A 9,991-nucleotide genomic window follows, 5' to 3' on the forward strand; every position below is an offset into this window, starting at 1 on the left:
CTGGGGGCTGCCTCCACCCCTGGGGAGGGAACCCAAGAGGGGGCTCAGCCCCCTCCCCTCCCCTATAAATACATGAGGTCTGGGGGCTGCCCAACACACGAGTTTCTCCCCTATTGGCGCAGCCCTACCTCTCTTACTCCTCCTCTCCCGCGGTGCTTGGCGAAGCCCTGCAGGATTGCCACGCTCCTCCACCACCACCACGCCGTTGTGCTTCTTCTGGATGGAGTCTTCCTCAACCTCTCCCTCTCTGCTTGCTGGATCAAGGCGTGGGAAACAGCACCGGGCTGTACGTGTGTTGAACGCGGAGGTGCCGTCCGTTCGGCACTAGGATCTCCGGTGATTTGGATCACGACGAGTATGACTCCTTCAACCCCATTCTCTTGAACGCTTCCGCTTAGCGATCTACAAGGGTATGTAGATGCACTCTCCTTCCCCTCATTGCTGGTTTCTCCATAGATAGATCTTGGTGACACGTAGGAAAATTTTGAATTTCTACTACGTTCCCCAACAGTGGCATCATGATCTAGGTCTATTGCGTAGATTCTATGCACGAGTAGAACACAAAGTAGTTGTGGGCGTTGATTTTGTTCAATATGCTTACCGTTACTAGTCCAATCTTGTTTCGACGGTATTGTGGGATGAAGCGGCCCGGACCGACCTTACACGTACTCTTACGTGAGACAGGTTCCACCGACTGACATGCACTTGGTGCATAAGGTGGCTAGCGGGTGCCAGTCTCTCCCACTTTAGTCGGAACGGATTCGATGAAAAGGGTCCTTATGAAGGGTAAATAGCAATTGGCATATCACGTTGTGGTTTTGCGTAGGTAAGAAACGTTCTTGCTAGAAACCCATAGCAGCCACGTAAAACATGCAAACAACAATTAGAGGACGTCTAACTTGTTTTTGCAGGGTATGCTATGTGATGTGATATGGCCAAGAAGAATGTGATGAATGATATGTGATGTATGAGATTGATCATGTTCTTGTAATAGGAATCACGACTTGCATGTCGATGAGTATGACAACCGGCAGGAGCCATAGGAGTTGTCTTTATTTATTGTATGACCTGCGTGTCATTGAACAACGCCATGTAATTACTTTACTTTATTGCTAACCGGTAGCCATAGTAGTAGAAGTAATAAGTTGGCGAGACAACTTCATGGAGACACGATGATGGAGATCATGATGATGGAGATCATGGTGTCATGCCGGTGACGATGATGATCATGGAGCCCCGAAGATGGAGATCAAAAGGAGCAAAATGATATTGGCCATATCATGTCACTATTTGATTGCATGTGATGTTTATCATGTTTATGCATCTTATTTGCTTAGAACGACGGTAGTAAATAAGATGATCCCTCATTAAAATTTCAAGAAAGTGTTCCCCCTAACTGTGCACCATTGCGAAAGTTCGTCGTTTCGAAGCACCACGTGATGATCGGGTGTGATAGATTCTTACGTTCACATACAACGGGTGTAAGCCAGATTTACACACGCGAAACACTTAGGTTAACTTGACGAGCCTAGCATGTACAGACATGGCCTCGGAACACAAGAGACCGAAAGGTCGAGCATGAGTCGTATGGTAGATACGATCAACATGAAGATGTTCACCGATGATGACTAGTCCGTCTCACGTGATGATCGGACACGGCCTAGTTGACTCGGATCATGTAATCACTTAGATGACTAGAGGGATGTCTATCTGAGTGGGAGTTCATGAGATGAACTTAATTATCCTGAACATAGTCAAAAGATCTTTGCAAATTATGTCGTAAGCTCGCGCTTTAGTTCCACTGTTTAGATATGTTCCTAGAGAAAATATAGTTGAAAGTTGACAGTAGCGATTATGCGGACAGTAGAAAGCTTATGTCCTTAATGCACCGCTCAGTGTGCTGAACCCCAATCATCGTCTGTGGATGTTGCGAACATCGGACATACACGTTTTGATAACTACGTGATAGTTCAGTTAAACGGTTTAGAGTTGAGGCACCAAAGACGTTTTTCGAAACATCGCGGAACATATGAGATGTTTCGAGGGCTGAAATTGGGATTTCAGGCTCGTGCCCACGTCAAGAGGTATAAGACCTCCGACGATTTTCTTAGCCTGCAAACTAAGGGAGAAAAGCTCAATCGTTGAGCTTGTGCTCAGATTGTCTGAGTGCAACAATCACTTGAATCGAGTGGGAGTTGATCTTCCAGATGAGATAGTGATGTTTCCCCAAAGTCATTGCCACCAAGCTGCTAGAGCTTCGTGATGAACTATAACATATCAGGGATAGATATGATGATCCTTGAGGTATTCACGATGTTTGACACCGCGAAAGTAGAAATCAAGAAGGAGCATCAATTGTTGATGGTTGGTGAAACCACTAGTTTCAAGAAGGGCAAGGGCAAGAAGGGACACTTCATGAAACGGAAAATCAGTTGCTGCTCCAGTGAAGAAACCCAAGGTTGAACCCAAACCCGAGACTAAGTGCTTCTGTAATAAGGGGAACAGCCACTGGAGCAGAATTACCCTAGATACTTGGTAGATAAGAAGGCTGGCAAGGTCGATAGAAGTATATTGGATATACATTATGTTAATGTGTACTTTACTAGTACTCCTAGTAGCACCAGGGTATTAGATACCGGTTCGGTTGCTAAGTGTTAGTAACTCGAAATAAAAGCTACGAAATAAACGGAGACTAGCTAAAAGTGAGCTGACGATACGTGTTGGAAGTGTTTCCAAGGTTGATGTGATCAAGCATCGCACGCTCCCTCTACCATCGAGATTGGTGTTAAACCTAAATAATTGTTATTTGGTGTTTGCGTTGAGCATAGACATGATTGGATTATGTCTATCGCAATACGGTTATTCATGTAAGGAGAATAATGGTTACTCTATTCATTTGAATAATACCTTCAATGGTCTTGCACCTAAAAGAATGGTTCATTGAATCTCGATCGTAGTGATACACATTTTCATGCCAAAAGATATAAGATAGTAATGATAGTACCAATTACTTGTGGCACTGCCATGTAAGTCATACTGGTACAAAACGCATGAAGAAGCTCCATGTTGATGGATCTTTGGACTCACTCGTTTTTGAAAAGTTTGAGACATGCAAACCATGTCTATTGGTGTATACACATGAAGAAACTCCATGCAGATGGATCGTTTGGACTCACTTGATTTTGAATCACTTGAGATATGCAAATCATACCACATAGGCAAGATGACTGAAAAGCCTCATTTTCAGTAAGATGGAACAAGATCGCAACTTGTTGGAAGTAACACACTTTGATGTGTGCAGTCCAATGAGTGCTGAGGCATGCAGTGAACATCGTTATGTTTTACTTCATAGATGATTTAAGTAGATACTGTATATTTACTTGATGAAACACAAGTCTGAATTATTGAATGGTTCAAGTAATTTCAGAGTGAAGTTGAAGGTCATTGTGACAAGAGGATAAAATGTCTATGATATGATCATAGAGATGAGTATCTGAGTTACGAGCTTTGGCACACAATTAAGACATTGTGGAAATTGTTTCACAATTAATACCACCTGGAACACCATAGTGTGATGGTGTGTCCGAACATCATAGTTGCACCCTATTGGATATGGTGCGTACCATGATGTCTCTTATCGAATTACCACTATCGTTCATGGGTTAGGCATTAGAGACAACCACACTCACTTTAATAGGGCACCACGTAATTCCGTTGAGACGACACCGTTTGAACTATGGTTTGGAGAAACCTAAGTTGTCGTTTCTTAAAAGTTTGGGGCTGCGACGCTTATGTGGAAAAAGGTTTCATCATGATAAGCTCGAACCCAAAACGGATAAATACATCTTCATAGGATACCCAAAATGGTTGGGTATACCTCCTATCTCAGATCCGGAAGCAAAAGTAATTGTTTCTATAAACGGGTCCTTTCTCGAGGAAAAGTTTCTCTCAAAAGAATTGAGTGGGAGGATGGTGGAGACTTGATGAGGTTATTGAACCGTCACTTCAACTAGTGTATAGCAGGGCACAGGAAGTTGTTCCCGTGGCGCCTACACCAATTGAAGTAGAAGCTTATGATAGTGATCATGAAGTTTCGGATCAAGTCACTACCGTACCTCGTAGGGTGACAAGGATGTGTACTACTTCAGAGTGGTACGCAATCCTGTCTTAGAGGTCATGTTGCTAGACAACAATGAACCTACGAGCTATGGAGAAGCGACGGTGGGCCCGGATTCCGACGAATGGCTCGAGGCCATAAAATCTGAGAAAGGATCCATGACTTTGGAAGAAATACTTGATGGTCGTAAGGCCATTGGGTACAGATGGATTTTAAAAGGAAGATAGACAATGATGGTAAGTATCGCCATTAAGAAAGCTCGACTTGTCGTTAAGATGTTTTCCGACAAGTTCAAGGAGTTGACTACGGTGAGGCTTTCTCACTCGTAGCGATGCTAAGAGTCTGTTGGAATTGGATTAGCAGTTACTGCATTATTTATGAAATCTTGCAGATAGAATGTCAAAACATTGTTTCCTCGACAGTTTTCTTGAGGAAAGGTTGTATGTGATACAACCAGAAGGTTTTGACAATCCTGAAGAACGCTAACAAATATGCAAAACTCCAGCAATCCTTCTAAGGACTGGAGTAAGCATCTCGGAGTTGGAATGTACGCTTTGATGAGATGATCAAAGATTTTGGGTCTATACAAAGTTTATGAGAAACTTGTATTTCCAAAGAAGTGAGTGGGAGCACTATAGAATTTCTGATGAGTATATGTTGTTGACATATTGTTGATCAGAAATGATGTAGAATTTCTAGAAAGCATATAGGGTTATTTGAAAAGTGTTTTTCAATGGAAAACCTGGATTAGGCTACTTGAACAATAAGCATCAAGATCTATAAGATAGATCAAAATGCTTAATAATACTTTCAAATGAGCACATACCTTGACATGATCTTGAAGGTGTTCAAGATGGATCAGTCAAAGAAGGAGTTCTTGCCTGAGTTGTAAGGTATGAAGTTAAGAGTTAAAGCTCGACCACGGCAGAAGAGAGACAAAGGACGAAGGCCGTCCCCTATGCTTCAGACGTAGGCTCTATAGTATGCTATGCTGTGTACCGCACCGGAAGTGTGCCTTGCCATGAGTCAGTCAAGGGGTACAAGAATGATCCAGGAACGGATCATTGGACAGCGGTCAAAATTATCCTTAGAGGGATAAGGAAATGTTTCTCGATTATGGAGGTGATAAAGAGTTCGGCGTAAAGGGTTACGTTGATGCAAGCTTTAACACCTATCCGAATGACTCTGAGTAGCAAACCAGATACGTATAGTGGAGCAACCATTTGGAATAGCTTCAAGTGGAGCGTGGAAGCACCATTTACAATATGACATAGAGAATTGCGAAGTACATACGGATCTGAATGTTGCAGACCCGTTGACTAAAACCTCTCTCACAAGCAAAACATGATCAAACCCCAGAACTCATTGAGACTTAATCACATGGTGATGTGAACTAGTTTAGACACTAGTAAACTCTTTGGATGTTGGTCACATGGCGATGTGACCTATCAGTGTTAATCACATAGCGATGTGAACTAGATTATTGACTCTAGTGCAAGTGGGAGACTGTTGGAAATATGCCCTAGAGGCAATAATAAATTAGTTATTATTATATTTCCTTGTTCATGATAATCGTTTATTATCCATGCTATAATTGTATTGATAGGAAACTCAGATACATGTGTGGGTACATAGACAACACCATGTCCCTAGTAAGCCTCTAGTTGACTAGCTCGTTGATCAATAGATGGTTACGGTTTCCTGACCATGGACATTGGATGTCGTTGATAACGGGATCACATCATTAGAGAATGATGTGATGGACAAGACCCAATCCTAAGCCTAGCACAAAGATCGTAGTTCGTATGCTAAAGCTTTTCTAATGTCAAGTATCATTTCCTTAGACCATGAGATTGTGCAACTCCCGGATACCGTAGGAATGCTTTGGGTGTACCAAACGTCACAACGTAACTGGGTGGCTATAAAGGTGCACTACAGGTATCTCCGAAAGTGTCTGTTGGGTTGGCACGAATCGAGACTGGGATTTGTCACTCCGTGTAAACGGAGAGGTATCTCTGGGCCCACTCGGTAGGACATCATCATAATGTGCACAATGTGACCAAGGGGTTGATCACGGGATGATGTGTTACGGAACGAGTAAAGAGACTTGCCGGTAACGAGATTGAACAAGGTATCGGCATACCGACGATCGAATCTCGGGCAAGTACAATACCGCTAGACAAAGGGAATTGTATACGAGATCGATTGAGTCCTTGACATCGTGGTTCATCCAATGAGATCATCGTGGAACATGTGGGAGCCAACATGGATATCTAGATCCCGCTGTTGGTTATTGACCAGAGAACATCTCGGTCATGTCTGCATGGTTCTCGAACCCGTAGGGTCTACACACTTAAGGTTCGATGACGCTAGGGTTATAAAGGAAGTTTGTATGTGGTTACCGAATGTTGTTCGGAGTCCCGAACGAGATCCCGGACATCACGAGGAGTTCCGGAATGGTCCGGAGGTAAAGATTTATATATGGGAAGTCCTGTTTTGGTCACCGGAAAAGTTTCGGGTTTTTTTGGTAACATACCGGGACCACCGGGAGGCTCCCGGGGGTCCACCAAGTGGGGCCACCAACCCCGGAGGGCTGCATGGGCCAAGTGTGGGAGGGGACCAGCCCCAGGTGGGCTGGTGCGCTCCCCACAAGGGGCCCAAGGCACAGGGAAGAGTGGGAGGGGGCAAACCCTAGGGCAGATGGGCCCTAAGGCCCACCCCAGGTACGCCTCCCCTCTCTCCCCCTCTGGCCGCCACCCAGATGGGATATGGGGGCTGCCGCCACCCCTGGGGAGGGAACCCAGAGGGGGCGCAGCCCCCTCCCCTCCCCCTATAAATACATGAGGTCTGGGGGCTGCCCAACACACGAGTTTCTCCCCCTATTGGCGCAGCCCTACCTCTCTTACTCCTCCTCTCCCGTGGTGCTTGGCGAAGCCCTGCAGGATTGCCACGCTCCTCCACCACCACCACGCCATTGTGCTGCTGCTGGACGGAGTCTTCCTCAACCTCTCCCTCTCTCCTTGCTGGATCAAGGCGTGGGAGACGTCACCGGGCTGTACGTGTGTTGAACGCGGAGGTGCCGTCCGTTCGGCACTAGGATCTCTGGTGATTTGGATCACGACGAGTACGACTCCTTCAACCCCGTTCTCTTGAACGCTTCCGCTTAGCGATCTACAAGGGTATGTAGATGCACTCTCCTTCCCCACGTTGCTGGTTTCTCCATAGATAGATCTTGGTGACACGTAGGAAAATTTTGAATTTCTGCTACGTTCCCCAACATTAGGCACATATACGCGATCCTCAAACCATAAAGTATCGTGCTCATCCTCACGAAATCCTTTAGCCTTTCCTTTGCTCATCCTTTCCTTTATCTCGACAATCTCCTTGTCAGTCTTCTGGGCTTCTCTGATCCTATCCATCAAAGTGGACTGAATTTCCAATGCTGCTACATAACCTCTCGGAACTATTTCCAAACATAGCTCACGAAGATCCTCTGCTAACTCCTTGGGAAATCCTCCGGTCATGAGCGTATTAACATAACTCTTGCGACTCAACGCATCTGCTACTACATTAGCCTCTCCGGGATGAGAGTGCAACTTCATATCATAATCCTTAATGAGCTCCAACCATCTCCTTTGCCTGATATTCAACTCCTTCTGCGTGAAGATATACTTCAAACTTTTGTGATCCGTGTATAGCTCACAGTGGTTTCCGATGAGGAAATGTCTCCATGTCTTCAATGCATGCACTACGGCTGCTATCTCCAAATCATGGGTAGCATTATTTAACTCATGCGCTTTAAGCTGTCGTGAGGCATATGAAACAACCCTTCCCTCCTGCATAAGCACTACTCCAAGTCCTCGACGTGAAGTGTCGCAATACACTTGATAATCCTTTCGTTGATCTGGAAGAATCAGTACTGGGGATGTAACCAAACGTTTCTTCAACTCCTAAAAACTGGCTTCACACTCCTCAGTCCATTTGAACTTGGTGTCCTTCTTCAACAACTCTGTCATGGGCTTTGCAATCCTGGAGAATTCTCTATGAACCTCCAGTAATAACCCGCGAGTCCGAGAAAACTCCTGATTTCTCCAACTGATGTGGGTGCTACCCATTTAGTCACAGAAACAACCTTGGTAGGGTCTACTGCTATTCCTTCTCCGGATATGACATGTCCGAGAAATCCATCTTCCTTCGACCGAAACTCACTGTCGGTGTCAAAACCGGCGGATCTCGGGTAGGGGGTCCCGAACTGTGCGTCTAGGCGGATGGTAACAGGAGACAAGGGACACGATGTTTTACCCAGGTTCGGGCCCTCTTGATGGAGGTAAAACCCTACGTCCTGCTTGATTGATATTGATGATGTGGGTATTACAAGAGTAGATCTACCACGAGATCAAGGAGGCTAAACCCTAGAAGCTAGCCTATGGTATGATTGTTGTTCGTCCTACGGACTAAAGACATCCGGTTTATATAGACACCAGAGAGGGCTAGGGTTACACAGAGTCGGTTACAATGGTAGGAGATCTACATATCCGTATCGCCAAGCTTGCCTTCCATGCCAAGGAAAGTCCCATTCGGACACGGGACGAAGTCTTCAATCTTGTATCTTCATAGTCTTGTAGTCCGGCCGATGATGATAGTCCGGCTGTCCGGACACCCCCTAGTCCAGGACTCCCTCAGTAGCCCCTGAACCAGGCTTCAATGATGATGAGTCTGGCGCGCATGTTGTCCTCGGCATTGCAAGGCGGGTTCCTTCTCCGAATAATTTATAGAAGATTGTACACCAGGATAGTGTCCGGCTCTGCAAAATAAATTCCACATACCATCGTAGAGAGAATAATATTTACACAAGTTCAATCTGCTGACGTATTTCGTGGCGTGACGTCACACCACTACCAAGCCTTTACTCGAATCGTTTTTATTGTACCACCTTAGCGTGTTTAGCGAAGCGGTTCCCTTGGCACGTCTTGTCGAAGCAGAGATCGTGTTCCCCTTATTCCAGGATTCCCATCAATACGGACGTGGGTAACCCAACTGCGCCATTGATTGCGGCGCTTGGGGGATAAGCGAGTTTTATTAGGCCGGTGGGGACGCGTGTTTCCGTCTGCCCATATAAGGGGATAAAGATCCAACCCTTTTACCTGCACCTTCTTCCTCCTTGGCTTATCCATCTCCGTGAACTCGAGCTCCAGCGCCCAAGTTCGCACATCCCACCTCAACCTTATCCAACTATGTCCGGAGCGGGAGGCAAGTGGATGGCCTCCTCCGTTATGGAGGGGCACATCCAGAAGCTGCGTAGCGCCGGATATCTGTCCAGCGACATCGCGCACTGGCTCCCCGACGAGGGAGAGCTCATTCCCACCCCCAGGCCCCACGAGAGGGTAGTATTTCTTCCCCATTTCCTCCGCGGACTGGGCTTCCCACTCCATCCCTTTGTCCGGGGGCTCATGTTCTACTACGGCCTGGATTTCCATGATCTGGCCCCGAATTTTATCCTCAATATCTCGGCGTTTATCGTCGTGTGTGAGGCCTTCCTCGGCATCCAGCCCCACTTCGGCTTGTGGCTCAAGACCTTCAGTATCAAGCCGAAGGTGGTAAAGGGCAGCCAAGCGGAGTGCGGAGGCGCCATGGTGGGCAAGATGCTCAACGTTACTTGGCTTGAGGGCACTTTCGTGGAAACCATTAAGGGGTGGAAATCGGGGTGGTTCTACATCACCGAGCCGCGTGACCCTGAATGAGCAGCGGCCCCCGAATTCAGATCTGGCATCCCCATACGGCTCACCTCCTGGAAAGAGAACGGCCGGACATGGGGTGATTCGGAGGAGCTGACCGGGCTCCAAGCCTGCATCAAAAAGCTGGTGAACAAGAAGC

This window comes from Triticum aestivum, chromosome 7B (assembly GCF_018294505.1).
Source record: "Triticum aestivum cultivar Chinese Spring chromosome 7B, IWGSC CS RefSeq v2.1, whole genome shotgun sequence".
In the NCBI taxonomy this organism is placed as follows: Eukaryota; Viridiplantae; Streptophyta; class Magnoliopsida; order Poales; family Poaceae; genus Triticum; species Triticum aestivum.